The sequence below is a fragment of the Eupeodes corollae genome, chromosome 1, assembly GCF_945859685.1.
Source record: "Eupeodes corollae chromosome 1, idEupCoro1.1, whole genome shotgun sequence".
In the NCBI taxonomy this organism is placed as follows: Eukaryota; Metazoa; Arthropoda; class Insecta; order Diptera; family Syrphidae; genus Eupeodes; species Eupeodes corollae.
The window spans coordinates 161,974,014-161,992,249 of NC_079147.1; the positions used below are offsets into that span (position 1 = coordinate 161,974,014).

Genomic DNA, 18,236 nt, shown 5'->3' on the forward strand with positions numbered 1-18,236 from the left:
CTCCGCCTTCTGAAAAAAAGATACATGGTTACGAAAAGATGCTTGTTCTATCATTTGTGCTCCTGTATCAGATGCTTGTTTACCTTTATATAAAAAGATTAGACACTGTCCCAAACGATTAACAATTTTCTATATTGCTATATTTTAACTCAACACAATATAAAATAATTTATTCTAATTTGTTGTTTCTTTGCTTTTCAGGTATGTATCTGCGGGGTTCAACCTACGTTCTATTTTTCATTCACACGTTCATTCAGAAAGCTTGTTTGTAAGTACCTACAATATTTTTAGTCAACTTTCTAACTCATAAAGATCTTCTAATCAGTTTCATGGCGTTTCTTTATATATAAGTTTACGAGAAGTCAAAATGTCAATGAAGCATACAAAGTTAAATTTGTACCTATTTTTATTTTTTCTATTCAATATTAGTAAAGATGAGTGGCAAGTTGTTGAAGCTTCAGTACCTATTTATCAATCTAAAAGTAATCAAGTAGATATTAGTCGAGTTTCTTTGGTAACATAAAGTTAGTGCAGTAATACAAGTACCAATAAAACGCTATCCTCAGTTCTAATTTAATTTTTATGTTTGATATTGTCAACAAATCATCTGCTACCCAATATGTCAGATTTTTCGCTTTTATTTGGAATTCAAATATTCATTACATGTTAGGGATAGAATAGACATACAGACAGACGAGACGGACGGAATCGGAATCTCTGCCATCGTAATGTAATTCAATGTTTGATTAAAATCCCGAGTTCGAATTTTTGTTCTAATGCAAAAGTTGAGATTTAAATTTGGAGTTCGAATTTTTCTACGAATGCAAAACTTGAATCAATTTTTTAAAATCGTTATAACAATTAAAACAATAGAAAAAGTTTTAACATAAACGTAATAAAAAATCAGTATTTTTAAAATAAATTGTGATGTTCGAGGTCTACGAAGGATTTTGAGTCCCAAAATAGTATCTACGAAGTCATAGCTACAACCTCTAGTAATTCCCTTTAAAGTAAATGTTAAATCGTAGCACAGCTTAATTTTTTAATGGCTTTAAAAAAAAAACAAGAAAACTTCGATACGTGCAACAATTGTATTTTTATCGTTAGTTATACTTACTTACTTAAGGTGGTGCCACAGTCCTAAACGGCCTGGGTCTCCAACCAGCTCGATTCCTAGTTAACTGTCTCCAGTTTGGCCAAGTTAGTCAAGGTCCTAACCCACCTGCGTACTCCACCTGAGTCGTGGTCTTTCTCTACTGCGCCGGCCGTCCCTTCATCCTTTTTGCATTCGAAGACATTCTGGGCAGGAGCGTTGATATTTGTGCCCTTACAGTTCGTCGGACTATCCATCTATACCGACAGGAAAAAAAACACCTAAAGAATTTTTCTCTAGAAGCTTTCTAAGACGCTCTTATCTTTCTTGGCAGGGTCCAAGCCCAAGAAATAAATAAATTGTGTGGCGCAGCAGTCCGCTGAGAACTAGGGCGAGTACTTCACTGAAAGAATTCTTAGTTCAGATTAAGAAAAATAAGCTACAAATCACAAAAAATTAGTTCTGTTTTGTAGCTTGGCTTCGAATTAAGTAAATTGCGAATTTTTGTGTTTGCAATTTAATAAAATTAGAAAAATGCAGATATTGATACTCATAAATCACATTTCATTACATTTAATAGCAATAATTCGATCGAGGAAAACAAATATTGCAAACAGCGAATTGCAATTTGTTATTAATTTGTATCAATTTAATGTTTGTTTTTATCGTAAAATTCAGCAATAGTTTGCAAATTGAAATTGTTTTCTTGTAGATTATAAATTGTTTTTTTTTTTTTTTTTTTTTTTTAATATACAAACAAAAGTGATAAATTTCAATTGCTTTCTTAGACTCCGACCAAATACTCGTACATTAGTTTGCAAATGACAACTAAAGTTTTGATAATTATTTTTTTTTTAGATTGCAACTTTTGATCGTAATTTGAAACAGTTTTTGCGGCAATTTGTAGCTTTTAAAGATTAATTTATTTTCCATTTTTAAGCAATCATGTAGAGATTCAAGAACAATTTGTTGCAAAATCAATAATCTTCATTAGTGGGTTACAGAATAAACTTATTGGTTTTCGTATTCGTAGGGATATTTTTCCAATTGATGGCGCCGAATTACAAGTTCTTGTATGCAAATTTCAATAAATATATTCTATATAATAATAATTAATAAAATCTAAAATATATAAATGAAAGACACATTTGAGATATTTCTATTTTTTTTTAATTGTTTTTAACAGTTTTCCAGAAATACAAATTTAGAAACTTAAAATTAAAATATATTATACTAGGTTTATTAATTTTTAGGTATTACCAAGTGTGCTGCTTCTGAGATTTTATAAGCTGTCCATTCTTGAATTAAACCTGAAAGGTCCTTTGTTTTGAGGCTATTTCTTCAGCACGTTCCTTTTGTGTGGTCGTGTTAAATATCAGGGTTAAATCGGAGCGAAAAGAAGATAGTCTGCTCGATAAGTACAATTTTATTCAAGTAAAAGAAAGAACTAGTTAAAAGTAATGAGAAAGAAAAAACTAAAGGAATCGACAATAGTAATGAAAGCTTTCGCTGTTGGGTTGCCAAGGTTTACATTTAAAAAACAAGGTTTAATTCTCCAACAGTCGCAATGCTCAAAAACGCTCCAGTGCATCGCATTGTCTAAAACCATTTTGACATCAAATACATCGGTGAAATCTTTTCCGAGCTTGACAGAGCAATGTGCATTCTCCATCATCATTCTGCACAAACTGATAAGTTTGACAGGAATGCTAAAACTAGACATTACTCGGTAGAGCTATTCCCAGAATATGCTTTCATATGCAGCCTTGAAATCGATGAAATGATGATGGGCGACGATTTGGTGTTCTTATGTTATTTCCAGGATCTGCCGTAATATGAATATTTGATCGACTTGAAAACCACACTGATAAGGACTATTGTTGACGACGGGCTTAAGACGTTCACATATTACGGCAGAGAAGATTTTGTTGGCAATGTTAAGTAGACTGATTTTTTTATAGTTGGTTGTCTTTTTTCAGGATCGGGCAAACAATACTGAGGTTCCATTCATCGGGCATGCTTTCTTCCGACCATATCTTACAGATAAGTTGGTGCATGCTCCTAACCAACCTATCTCCAGTTCTTTTAAAGAGCTCGGCTTTCAAGCAATCCGCTCCAGAGGCCTTATTAGACTTCAGCTTGTATACATCTATACTTCGTCTAAGTCGGGGGGACGGGATTGTTGGCATTCGTCGTTTATGTGGAATGCATCATCCTGCCTGACAGCGGAATTCGGTTCGTCGTTGCCGTTATACAGTCTGCAGAAGCGGTCCTTATATATCCTCAGCATTGACTGCGGTTTCACTATAATGTTTCCACTTTCGTCTTTGCAGCCTTCGGTTCTAGGTTTATGTACCTGTGAATTTCGTAAAACTTTTCATAAAACTTTTAAACTTTATTCCTGCTTTTAAACAACATCTTCGCACTCACGCTTCTCATGCTTTCTCTTTTTCCTTCTGAGAAGTCGGTGTTCCTCTCGCCTCTTCTGCTCATAGAGCTCTCATCCTTTTATGCAGCGTTGTTTGGCTGCATTTGCCTGCCGACATTCCTCATCAAACCAAGGGTTTCTTGTTGGTGGGGAGGTTAAGGATTTGGCGATCTCTAGCGATTGTGACCGTTCGACGTTGTACCTTCTACCAGCATTTCCCTGTTTTGCCTTGGGTCTGGTCACCCGAAGTGGTACTTTGGCTACAACGAGGTAGCATTCCGAGTCGATGTTAGCTCCTCGGAAAGTTCGGACATCCATGATGCTGGAAGCGTGTCTGGCGTCGATCGCAATATGGTCAATCTGGTTGACGGTAGATTGATCTGGAGAAGTCCAAGTTCCTTTGTGGATGTTGAGGTGTGGAAAACGCATACTGGCTACCATGACGTTTCGCCCGCAGCAAAATCTATGAGCCTGAATCCGTTGTCGGAAGTGCTGTCGTGCAGGCTGTTTTCCCGATTATTCCACCAAAGTTGTCTTCCCTTCCTAGCTTGGCATTAAAATCGCCCAGGACAATTTTCATATCGTAGGGGGGTCTGCGTGCACACATGCTTATTTTGCCGAATTTAGTCTTGATGTGGATGACCATGAGGTGTTCGTTGATGCACCTATAGCTCAAGACTTATTGCCTAAGTCTGGCTCCATGACAAAGCCGCATCCAAATAAGCGCTGTTTGTCTTTTCGCTAGAAGTCACCATAGTAAATATCGCAGTTTTTCACCCTCTTTTTGCCCGGCCCGCTAATTCTTCGGCCGCATGTGTTCTGTTAAGGGACCTAACATTCCACGTGCATATCCGAAGTTCGTTTTCCTCAATTCGTTTGCGTAAGTTGCCAACAGTAAATCCATCCGTATCCGAGACTTGTTGGTGCTTGGCAACTATGATGTTTTTTCGTGGCCAGTAAGTCACCCCAACGCGATGGCACAACCCACATTCTGGAGGGCCAGATCCTTAGTATAACTCCAAGGACGGGGAGCTGGAGAAACCTCTCCTTACAGACCTGGGCTTCGAAGAAGCCCTTTAACATGTTCATTAAGTAGCTCAAGCTTACTGGAACTGTAGACGCCACCGTTGATTCCATCTCGGGAATTTCTCCACTGCAGTCTGGATAAGGAGAGGTGCCTTAATGGAAACACCTCTCCCCACTTCTCTCGTTTGTTGCCCCCAACAACTTTCCACTGGGGTTAGAACCCAATCTCCAGTTGAGGTACTAGGCACCCGATGTTCAGGTGAGAGTAGGAGTTGATAGACAGAAGTGGGTTTTGAAAAAAACCTGTGGACGCTTGTGTCCTCTTGAATGCACATGTCTACCATTTGAACATTAAACAAAATAATCTGTTTTTTTTTGTAAAATTACTCGAAAGGTTGTCAGTAAGGAAACATGTTTAAACTTCTTACCCTTACGACAAGATGTACACCTCTAAGATGAAGATGTGCAATTATACTTCGATCGACCAGTTATTAATATAGAAGAACTTATATTACATTTAAACGAGAAGCTTTGTAACATCAGTAAATGGTTTGTTTCAAATGGGTTACAACATAATCCTCTAAAAGTCTCAAGTTATCCCAATATCTAAAATTTACTCTGAATTCGTTTCCAAGTATTTTTCGTTTTAAGAAAAAATTGTTAAAAGTGTTAAAGTTGAAAATCTTTGATTTGCTTTAAATAGTAACCTATGAATATATAATCATACAAGTAATGTTATACAGGGTCCGGCAAATTCTCATATTTTAAAAGGCAATGACTAATAAATACAAAATGTAACAGACAAATTTTATTAAATTTTTTAAATTAAATTAAATTACTTAGTTTTAGACATTATATCCGTTTAATATTGTCCTCTATTATAAATACATTTTCGAAGCCTTTCCTGGAAGTTTCCCATTGCTCGTCGAGTCATTTGAGGTGTAATGGCTACCAGTTCCTGAGTGATTGCCTCCTTAAGTGCATCCAAAGATGTTGAGCAATAAGTGAGACTTAGGCCCTTAAATGTCCCCAAATACAAAATTACAAGGTGATAAATCGGGGCACCTTGGTGAACAGGTAATATCTCCTCGTAAAGAAAGAAGATGCCCTGGAAACATCTCTCTCAAAATGGTTAGTGAACGCTGTGAAGTGTGTGCTGTGGCTCCATCTTGTTGGAACCAGACTAGTAAACTGATTTAAGTTTGGTTGGAGGAAGGTCTCAATCATTTAACAGTAGCGATCCGCATTAACTGTAACTTTATGCCCATTTTCTTCGGAAAATTACGGACCTAACACACCAAATTCAGCAACAGCACACCAAAACTGTTACATAAGGGCTTTGAAGTGGTCGTTGATGAATTTCTTGAGATTTTTCTGTTGCCCAGTAACTTTGTTTATTTACAGTATCCGATAAATGGAAATCTCTCACTTAAGTCTTGTGCGATCATCATTTTGTAGGGATGCATATGAAGATGTGTGTGCAAAATTCTTCTAACACTCCTCAAGGGCAACTGCATGTTTAAGTGCTGAACGGAGAATGCTGGATAGGCGCACTTACATGTCCCATATTTTCCGGCGTTGTTGCGGTTCAAGGTCAGCCAGCCAATTTTCTCTTTAGCGCAGAACCCGTTGCTCTAAAGTTTGATAACCAAACTTGAATTGTTTTTCTATCCGGAACAGGATCATGTCGTCCAAGTTGAAATCGAATGCGATGCTCAACGTGCCCTGCCATTATGATTACTAAAAACGGCACGTAGACCTCTTTCTATCTTTACCCGGAATACCATTTTATCTATAAATAGCTTTAAATATAAACGTCTAAAAATACGGGAAGGTTTTTTGACGGACTCTGTAGATAGGATATATGAGTGTCTTCTAAAGTAATGGATGACTCCAGTCACTATAAGACGACAGCTTGTAAAAAGTCTTATCGTGCCTTACTCTTAAGTAGTTTATCCTAATGTTGATTCATTATCCCAACTTGAATTCACGTAGCCTTCAATGACTCGATTAGGTACATATATGGACTTCGTAGATTGACCACATTTCTTTTGGGAAATACATTCACCAATGATGCTAACTTAATTCTTAGTTTTAAGGTATTAAACTTGATTTATATTTATTTTAAAAATTTGAAAATGTATTATTATTTGTATTAATACTAGTTAGTTTATATCTAAGGACTTGTAAAAGATTTTAATCCTAATGTACGAATAAATGTAAATTAAAATTAAATTGAAACCAAAATTTGCTTCTGAAAATAGTTTTAATGTAGTCATGGAGAAATTATCTGAAGTAAACGTCTATTAAAAACGACTTTTTAACTTCAAAACATTAAATTCTTATCAGCTCCTTTACTTTTTAACAAATATAATATAACTCTACATGTATATAGGTACATACATACCTTTGTTTATTCTCACATAAAAGTTACTATACGTAAAGTAAGAAGTTTTATGAGGAATTCATCATCCATCAATCTATCCATCCATCACTAATCACACATTAAAAGTTGCCACACTGACACACCTCTCCAAGGATTGAACTTAATTCTGCTTCTATAGAAAAACATCTATATATATGCATTATATATATATATAGTAAATCTAAATTTAAACTTGAGAGCAACCTGAAAATCTTTATCTTTATCTTCAATCCATATCGGTGAGTGAGTGTTTCTATGCAAATTTGGTTATAAAACATAAAAGATTAGGTATGGTGTATTCTTGTAAAAAGGTTTACCTACAAGTGTGTGCGTATCTGCAGAATGTTTTGAAATTTATTTGGTACTAAATTTTACAACTGAAAAAATACTTGGTGTAAGTTTATGTACTATGAAAATTTATACATATGTGAGTATGTTATCTCCTTTAGATAGGTTCATTTGATGTTTTCATGTGGTTAGTGTTTGAGCTTGTATTCAAAATACATAAACATATTTATGTTCTATTACCTTGTGCTTGATTTTAATTTTATGCATTAGAAGTTAGCATTTGTTTGTCACTAGATCATAGAAGAAAACTTAAATCAGAAATATATTCGCAGTTTTAGGTTTTGTGGTTTCGGTGTATCCAAATCAAACTTATATACTTTCCGCTTAAACCAAACACTCTTCAAAAACGTATTTGAAAATTATTTTCACATTGTTTTGTAGAAATATTTAAGGGTTTTTGTGACATCTATCGATTTCAATGCTTAAATCGACTTGATTAGACACCAAGACCTAACCGGACGAGCCGCGTTTGACGGTATGGGACCAAGTCTTAATTGCTTTAGTTCTTCTTAGTCGTTGGACTCTTACATTTTTGTCTAAGTCTACGTCGCTCGTCGTTTCATCTTCTTCTTCACTCCCCTTCTGCTTTTTTTTCATTTCAGAGTAAACTATTGTAATATTCGTGGGCTTAGGCGGAATTTTCTGTTGGCATACCGCCATACTGTTTTATACAGGCCTGCTGTTTTGTCACTAAGCAAAACCCAAGTAGGTGAGGGTTCCAATCCTGCTGAATTTTGTATTCATGGGCATAGCTTGGTGCCTCTATTCTTTTCCCACCATGGGTTTGCCGTATACATCGGGAATGATGTTGCTTATCAGCTCTTAGCCAATATGGTCTTTGCACAAATTCCTTTTTTAATTATATGTGGTTTAAATTTTCCGTAAATAAGCAAATCATTCACTATTTCTTCCTTTATCGAGAGACTAATTTAGACACAGTATCAACATCTAGTGAATTTGATGCTTTGTCTGATTTTATCCAAAGAACTGTTTCGTCCTATCCTCGCACTGAAATTGTTGTTCATGGCTTCGACATTCAGGTCATACAACACCCGATGGAGTGTGTGTAGACATCTTCGCTAAGTTGAACTACTTAAGTCAGCTGGTCAACGGGCCCATCCGAATATTGGACGTTGAAGGTCCAGCAGAAAACACTTGGCTTGTTTCTTACCTCTGACCCTGATAAGTACACTGTTAGTGTTCTATCTCCTCTAGGCATATTTGACCTTGTGTCATATCAGCAAATTTCTCGTGTCAAAACTATTCAGTTAAAGGAAGAGCTCCTTAGAGAACCGTTTGGAAATACGAGAAAGCCAATTGGGACGGTCTCAATAATCGCTTCAGGATCTTTAACTGGTCACTACGCTTCCTCTATAGTGACGTTGACGACAACGCAGGGAATGAGAATTTTTATCCCGAACAGGATTAAAAGCATCAGAATTAATTAAAACGCAATGCTTAATGCGAGCTGTAAATAGGTTGTTAGGGTCAAAGAAGTAAGTTTCCGTTACTTTAAAGCCAACCCTTCTGAGGAAAGCCGGACAACGTTCAAACAAGCCAGGAAGGCCTGCAGCGGCCTTAATTTAAACATGACCAAAACTTACTCCAAAAACTACTACAATGTCCCAAAGGCACTACAAATTTTTGTTCATTTGTAAAAAACATGGGGAACTCTTCCTCTTCATCGGTTCCGACGCTCGTTGTCAATAACAGTACTTTTGTTAGCTCTTTAGGGAACGCTAATCTCTTTGCTAGGCAGTTCGCCACCAATTCTACGCTGCCAGTGAGTGTTATGACTCCGCCTGTACTTGAGCGAGTTAGTGATTCTATGGGGCCAATCTTATTTCGCACTTGTACTGTGGCAAGAGTTCTTAAAGATCTCAACATTCATAAATCCGCTGGTCCGGATGGTATCCGCGCTATTGTTCTTAATAGGTGTTCTCCAACGCTGGAAAAACCACTACGTAAGTTTTTTCATCTGGTCTCAGGTCTCGTTCCGAGCGGATGTAAAACCGCATTTGTCTAGCTTATTCCAAAAAAAGGCGAATCTTCTAACCGCCTACTTACCGACCTATTGCACTTACGTCCCTTCTTTCCAAGGTCATGGAAACGCTGATTAATTATCAGCTCAAGAAATACTTGAAGATCGAAAGCTTCTTAATGACCAACTGGTGATCTCATGGTTCATCTCACCGAACAGTGCAGTAAATCTTTACATCGTTTTAGAGAAAGTAAAATTGTTGCACTTGATATTTCAAAAGCATTTGTTAGGGTTTGGCATCAGAACCTTTTATCGAAAATGCGTACTTTCGGTTTTCACGAATTCCTGTTTCATTAGATTCATAACTACCTTTCGGATCGTTCAATACAATTGTATTGGATGGATTCAAGTCTGAAAACCACAAAATAAATCCTGGTGTGCCCCAGGGCTCTGTTCTATCTCCAACACTCTTATTAACTCGTGTTTATTAATTATCCCCTGTTTTTAACTTTTTAATTTAATACAATTGTTTCGCTAACGATAGTACTCTTAGCTTTTTATATTCGTTTTCAAACTAATATCCCTCTTTTCCGGACGTGAAACTGCAACGATAGATTAGATCAGATAGATTAGATGATCACATACGCGATGTCGCCAGAAATTCCGCAGGATGTTTGAGTTTTCTAAGGCGATGCAAGATGTTTTTCTCCCCCTCTGAACTGGCTGTTATCTACAAAACTTCTATACGTCCAAAGTTTAAGTATAACTACCATCTCTGGACTGGTGCTCTTGCAAATTAGTTGAGCATCTTGGACAGTATTGAACATATAATATTATCATTTATTCATTTATTCATTTACTTCGCTTGAACATCGTCGTAAATTTTCTTGTCTAACCTCCTTTGACCGTTATTTTAATGGTTTATGCTCTAGTGAAATAGCCAGCTGCATTCCTTCCCTTAAACAATTCAACCGTAATACTCGAGCATCTAGGAATGCTCATCAGTATACCCTTGTGTCCATGTTAGGCCCTTAAATCCATTTTTGCCACCTCTGCCTGAGTACTCACAAAAGCCTCACTGATATTACGCTGAGTTCTTCCGATTATGTCAATGTCATCAGCATATGCTAGTAATTGGACAGACTTGTGAAAAAAAGTTCCCCTAATGTTGACGTGGACTATTATTTCAGAGAAGATTTTGTAAGCGATGTTTAGTAGACTTATGCTTCGGGCGAACAACTCTGAGGTTTTATCATCGGACATGCTTTTTTCCGACCATATCTTACAGATAAGTTGGTGCATGCTCCTAACCAAATTATCTCCAGCTGCTTTGAAGAGCTTGGCATTTAAGCCATCTGCTCCAGAGTCATTGTTAGACTTCAGCGTATACATATAGGTCAGTTTTATTTCGTCTAATTTGGGAAGACTGTAGTACCCGTGGCATGATGGTTAGTGTGTTGGACTGTCATGCCAGAGGTCTTGAGTTCGTTCCCTGCCTATGCCATCTAAAGTTTTTTTCACGGGTACTGCCTTGACGAATTCTCCAGTAGTAATTCTTGTTATGAAAAGTGCTTTCTAAAATTTGCGTTCGGATTCGGTTTAAAAATTTAGGTCCCCTCCATTCCTGACAACAGTACTCGCACATAGGAATAGTTGAGAGTTGTAAGTCACTGGGCTCAGCTCTCAACGGACTGTTGCGCTTCCCAATATATTTTTTTTTTTTTTTTTAATTCAGGAAGACTGGATTGTTTGCTTTGTTCATCTACATATGTTGAATTGATAATCCTGCCTTACACCGAAATTCGGTGTGGTCCTTCCATATCCTCACCTGCTCATAAAATTTTTGAACTACATTTCTGCTTTTGAACCTCTCAGACTCTTCGACCGCACTCTTCTCATGCTATTTCTTTTTCCTTCTGAGAAGTCAGTGTTCTTTCCTTCCCTTCTGCCCTTAAGAGCTCTTGAGCAGCTCTCGTCCTTCCTGGGGGAGCCACTTTGCGTGCCTGTTATTTAGCTGCATTTACCTGTCGGCATTCCTTATTAAACTATGGGTTTCTTGTTGGTGGCTGCTTTAAAACTAGCAAGTAAGAGGCTTCTCTGATTGTATCTTGGCAATGTTGCCACTGGTTCTAGTTACAGGCGCAGAATTTTTCCCGTTCAACTTTGTATCATTCTTCCAGCATCTCCCTGTTTTGCCTTGGGTCTGAAAAAGCGGAGTGCTACCTTGGCTACAACAAGGTAGTATTGTTCGAGTCGATCGCAAAATGGTCAATCTAGTTGACGGTAGATTGATATGGAGAACTACAAGTTCTTTTGTGGACGTTGAGGTGTGAAAAACGCTTACCATTACGTTTACCTCCGCAGTAAAATCGATGAGCCTAAATCAGTTATCGGAAGATATAGGCAGTTTTTAATTCGACCGAAGAAGTCTTCCGTTCCCAGCTTGGTATTAAAATCGCCAGCGACAATTTTAATGTCGTTACTCGTTTACGTGGGTTGTCAACAGTAAATCCGTCCTGATCCGAGGCTTGTTGGTGATTTGCGAATAGTTCTTCTTTACGTGGTCAGGAAGTCACTCTGACGCAAGACCTTCAAATTGAAGGACCAAGTCTTTGCTTTAACTCCAAGGGCAACCACTCCTTACAGTCGTGGACTCAGAATATAGTAGCCCTATAAGAGGCTGACTAATTCGTTCAACCTAACTAGAAGTGTAGACGCCAGCGTTGATTACATCTTGGGAATTTCTCCGATGCCGTCTGTATAAAACGGGAGTAGCATTAGTGGAAATACCTCGCCCGTCTTTTGTTTTCTACCACCAAAAACTTTCCTCTGGGTTTGGAACCCTATCATCAGTTGAAGTTCATCGCAGGGAACTGAGAGCAGAAGTTGATAGACATAGGTGAAAAACCAAAAGAATTAGTCCATTTCGGTTTCTGGTAACCGAAATCATTCTGTGAGAAAATGAATCCTTAATCATTAAATCAATTTCCACAAGTAATCAAGAATTGTTAAATGCTATCAGTTAATGCTTATTTATAAAATCCAATTTTCATTAGGATAGTAACAGTAATTAAATGCAATCAATCTTTCATTCTAGAAATATTTCAGGTTTCTTAACTGAATCTTTGCAAATGCTAAAACAAATAATAAACGTTACGATTTTACAACCGTCTTAACATCAGATTTTCACACCAGTAACACAAAACGTCTTCAAAAGTATGCACATCTCTGCTTATTGAAAAACCTACCAAAATGTCTTCGAAGGTTTCCGTTCACGTACTTATAATTAAATTATGATTGCGATGACTTCAGTATTAATAAATAAGATTTATTTATTACACCTTCTTCTATTGTTAACTTGTGACGCGTGACTTAATCGATAATTATTTGGATTATTGTGGTATTTTTTGACTGAATAATAGCTTTTCAGGAATGACGATGTCATTTTGGAATATAAAGGTCCTATTTCACCAACAATTCATAACTAACTAATTCTGAATGAGCCTTAAGGCGTGTCTCTTCAAAGCTTATTAATCATTAAGCTCCAATTCCAATGGGAAAAGATTGTCGCGAAAAGGAAAACAGCCAAAATCATTCCCTTAACATCTTATACTCATACATATAAGAAACCCAAAACACAGTGAGCGGAAATAATAAATTATGAAAGCTAATTAGGCTTATTGATTAAGGTATTAAGTAGGTTGTGTTTGTGTGGTGCGCGACACGCGCGTCGCGCTGCCACTGCGTGAAATCACATTTTCTCATATAAATAAAAAAGGGAAGTCTTGATCTTATGACGATATGGCAAGAGGGAGGTCGAGTTCTTTGATGAAGATGAAATATTTTTGGGTACTCTGTTGCGTAATTATCTTAAGGGATGTTTTAATGACTGTATGAAGAAGATTATTGATTCAACACTTTGGAACGATGTATTTGGTGTCAAAGCTTGAGCCGATACGCACACAATTCTAAATACTTGGTTAGATTAGGGGACTTTGATCAAGAAATCGTGTCATCAGATTTGAAATCCTTTTTCAAAAAAGTATTTTCAGTGACAATTAAAACAGTGATGAATAAATTTGCTCTTCAATTGTTTTGATACTATTGCGCGCAAAAGTGATGGTTCACTTTCAGTTAAAGTTGTGAATATTCGGATCCTTGGGATTTTGAGATAATCGAGTTTAAATTTGATAGTTCAAATATCAAATAAATTTCATTTACTTACAGCATAACTTGTGACACATATCACGTTAGACGAATTCTTGTGGTTGCAAGTACACGAGAGTAAAATTGTCTTTCACACCATATCAATGTTACATTTGCAGATAGTTCAGTGGTTAAGTTAGATAAGAGATATTAAGCGTAAACGTCAGCTTAGCGATTTATTATTGGTAAAGTCCATAGATTTGATAGTGGCCTGACTATCTGAGAAAATCCGGACTGGATATCAGATGTTGATATGACGTTTTCGTTCAACAGGACAAGACTTTTTTTATGGTCAAACATTTCGCCTGCACTACAGTAATTTGGTGAGGAACCTCCACCATGCTCATAATTGGTTTTTGATCCGACTGATATCAAAGTGCATGGACTGGTCTTCAAGAATGCCGAAATGTAAAGAATTGTGGTAATTTTTTGGAGATGGAAAATTTTCGGATTGATTTAAAAATATTAAGATTTACAGAGTAGTTAATATAATGTTGTTATTATTCCATGCCAAGTAAAATAAGGGAAATTTCAAGAAATGGCATTCTTTACTTGTGTAAAGTGTAATAAAGGCAATATCCAACAGTTAGTCTGATTACACTTAAACAAAGTGAAAAAGGCCAAATTGCTGATTTTTTTTTTGGCAGGAGGAAACCTTCAAAAGACACTTGGCAGTATTCGACACCAAGTAGTGTGAGACTCTTAACTACTAAAACCACCTCTTCATCAGGACCAATCTTGAAGGATCGACTACAGATTTTTCTTTCTTAACTTTGTACAATCACTTTGGGGGAAGTTTAAACTTTTAATACTTTCCCATGTTTTTTTAGACCATAAGCTCATGAGGCTTGGTTCTTCTTAATCTCCGAACATGGTTTCTTATATTCAAGACGGACTCCATTTCAGAATTAGTATGACTTTTCAGTCTCTGGTTGTGCGATACAGCGTATTTTTTAACAACTTCTGTAACCATTTCTATTTGTAAGTCACGATGTAGATCGGTATTTCTTATGTACCAAGGTACATTAACTATTCCACGAAGGAATTTGTTTTGGAATTTTTGGATGATTTCGGTATTTGTTTTCTTTGTACAGCCCCATAATTGGATTCCATAGGTCCAAACAGGCTTTAGTACTTGATTATACAGCATTATTTTGTTTTGGATTGATAAATCAGAGTTGTTACCAAGCAACCAGTACATTTGTCTATATTTCAAGTTTAGTTCTTCTCTTTTCTTTTTGATGTGCTCTTTCCACTTTAGCTTTGCATGCAAAGTCATTCCCAGGTATTTGGCCGTATTGGCGTAAGGTATTATTAATAAATATTGGAATATTGTTTATCTTTTAATTTGTAGAGTTTATATGTGAAGATTTTGTTTCATTGGGTTTGATACGCCATTTTTCGGTCCAAGCACTCACTGTCTCGACGGCATTTTGTAGTTTTATTGCTGCCCCAGAGACATATTTGTCGGGTACCAAAATTGCGTTATCAGCTGCAAAAGTAGCCATTATGGTGTGATTACCAACTGGAATATCCCTTGTGTATACTAAATACAGGGTAGGACCTAGGACACTTCCTTGTGGTACACCGGCTTCTATTTTCTTCAATTCCGAGTATTCTTGATCGAACCTTACTTAAACCTTAAACAATCGGTCTAAGATGTACGATTTTAATATTTCAAAGTACTGCCTGGGAAGATCCCTTTGCAGTTTGTACTCAAGTCCCTCATGCCAGACCTTGTCAAAAGCTTGAGCAACTTCTAAGAAAATAGCTGAACATACTTGTTTTTCTTCTAATGCTTTTTCTATTACATCCGATATTCTATGAACTAGGTCTATCGTGGAATGTTTATTTCTAAAGCCTAAAGTTTGGGGTTAACCTTCTTTCTTCTATGATTTTGCTAAGTCTCTTCAGAAGCAGTTTTTCAAAAACTTTTGCCGTAATTGGTATAAGCGATATTGGTTTGTAAGCCGTCACTTCTGTAGGTGGTTAACCTTGCTTTGGTATGACAATTACTTCAGCAATTTTCCAATGGTACGGGACATACCGGTGCTTAAGGCATGCATTTATTATATATTGGAGTTTTATAAAGGCTTTCAATGGCATTTCTTTCATAAACTGAGCAGTTATTAGATCGTAACCTGGTGATTTTTTATTTGATAGTTGATGTAAACAATACTTTTTATTTCTTTAAGTCTTACAATTGGAATTTTACTTCATCTATCTTATCAACAAAGTGTAAGCTATTTTCAGCCGCGTTTGATGAGTGTGGCTTAAAAACATTCACAAGATGTTCAGCTAAAAGGTTAGGTTTTTCTTTCGGGTTACCGATCCATTTCCCATCTTGAGATTTCAAGGGCGAGTTTTGTAACTGCGGTCTTTTCAGGCGCTTGGCTGCTTTCCATAGCGAAAAATCGGTTGAAGCATCAGTCGTTAAATTTCTTAGGAATGTACTGAGTGAATCATTTTTGAACTTGCAAGTTTGTTTTTTAAGATTGTTGCTTATACGGTTAAACGTTGTTTTATCATCTGGAAATCTAGTATTTTGCCATTTTCTCGAGCTCTTCTTTTCTACATTATCAACCCTCTTATCTCTAAAGGATATTTTATTTCATTTTGTCTTCTATTAGAAAATGTTGGAGTACTTTCTTTAGCGGCCTGTTGCACATCAGCAATAAATTGTTCCACTTCATGGTCAATTTGCTCGATTGTATCCATGGGAGATCTTAAATTTATAAAACTTAAAAGCCTTTCTCTAAAATCATTCCAGTTTGTTTTCTTATTTACAAGTTTTGGAGTACTTTTTTTTGTACTTCCGATTCACTTAGTGATAAAATCACTAGAGTATGATCTGAGGTCATAATTACCTTCGACACTAATGTGATTTCGTTTTATTCCTTTAGCTACGAAAAAGTCAATAACGTCTGGTATTGTTAGTATCGGAAAACCAGTAAGTTGACGACCTGGAGGATATAAGATTTTGTTGATATAAGTCTTGAACCCCAATGGGTGTGTTTCGCATTGAAGTCTCCGCCAACAAGAAAGTTATGCCCAAGAAGATTAAATAGATCTGTATAGTCATCTTCTGTCGGGGAGCGCCTTGGTTGGCAGTATATAGCTACTATCTTAAACTCTTTCTTTTTCATACCAATACTAATAGTTGTTACTTGCATATTTTCACTAGTAAAATTGGCTCCTTCATAATGTTTAAAGCTTTCTTTTATAAGAATCTCCGATCCACCTCTTGCCTTGTCAGCTGGATGTGGAGCGTGGTAACTTGAATAGTTTTCTATTACATTATCTAGACTTTTCCCATTGGAGAAATGAGTTTTGGACTCCAGGCAAATATCGATATGTTCTAGATCTAAAAATATTTTCAATTCGGATGAATGTTGTATAAGACCGTTTGCATTCCATGTAGCGATTTTAAGTGTTTTGTTTATCATTGTTTTATAAGAGCGACTTTTTTGCTTAGCTGTTTGATATTCAAATCCTGTTTATCAATTGAAAAATAAGTTGTAGCATTTTTTTGTGGAAGTCTCTTCGGGCTTTCTTTTCATCGCTCTTACTTTAAACAGCCTTTTTAGGCGGTTCCTTCTTAGTATTGTTTTCAGAAGTTAAATCGGTATTTACTGTGTTTCTGGGTTTTTCTCTAGCAGATGTATTTTTGCTTCTGAACTCTTATAATTTTTTGGCAACTGGGCAGCCTCTTTAGCTTGTCGGGTGATTACCCTGGCAGTTCACACATTTTGATCTTTGCTCATAGGACAATTTTTAGTTGCATGTTTTCCTTCGCACTTTACACAAGCAAACTCTCGGTGGTAGTATGACCAAAAGCTAGCCAACGTTTGCACTGCGAAACAGCTTCAGATTTTCGGAGTGGTTCAATTTTAACAGCTATGCCCAAGATTGATTTTACTTTATAAATCTCCTCGAGACTTTTTTTGCTGTCAAAAGTAAGCATGAATAAAGGTGGACACCTCTTACTAGTCATCGATTCTCCAGAGGAGTTTTTAACTGTCTCATTCTTAAATAGATTGACTGCATCAATTGCTTAGAAGCCTTTTTGGACAAGATCTTCTACTACTTTCTCGTGAGAGCACGAGGAATGAAGACCTCTGGCTACTTCTTTTATTGACCTTGTAGCTTTGTTCCCATATGAGTGCCATTGTATTTGGTGTTTGCTCAGTTGTTCAGTGACAGATCTATACTCTTCAGCTTCTTCGACTGTGACTTTCCAGTTGTCTTTTTTGTATCTTCTTCATCAGTTTGATATTCAGGTTCAATATCTTTTGGACTTAACTGAAGCGTGGACTCTGAATCTTTCTTGTCAAGCAAGGAAACTTTCTCTTCGAGTTTTTTCACTTGCGGTTAAAGAGTTTTAAGTAGAATTTCAAGCTGTTTTCTCGGCGCTATTTCAATTTGCCATTCTTCAAAGTAGTTCTTTGATTTTGATTGATCTTTCTCTTTGACTTCGTTGGAACTCTGTTGATCTGTGATGTCGATCTCTTCATTGATCTTGGTTAATTTTTCGCTGATGTTTTTAACATCTATAGGATATAGGATTGTTTGAGGTTGTCGATGATGTAACCCCTGAAGTAAATTTGTTTGGGGGAGTTCTTTTGCATCTTTGAACTCCGTCTCTTAATATTTTGATAGAGCAATAATTGGTAATTACCAGAATCCATAGAACCGACCTCGAAAGAAAGTGGATTTACCAGTTTCACTG

General features: G+C 36.6%; 1 protein-coding gene across 1 annotated transcript in view; it reads left to right on the forward strand.

Moving 5' to 3' along the window:
* LOC129951707 (heparan-sulfate 6-O-sulfotransferase 1) overlaps nucleotides 1-18,236 on the forward strand; it is a 365,645-nt gene that overhangs the window by 80,679 nt on the left and 266,730 nt on the right. The window lies entirely within an intron of this gene.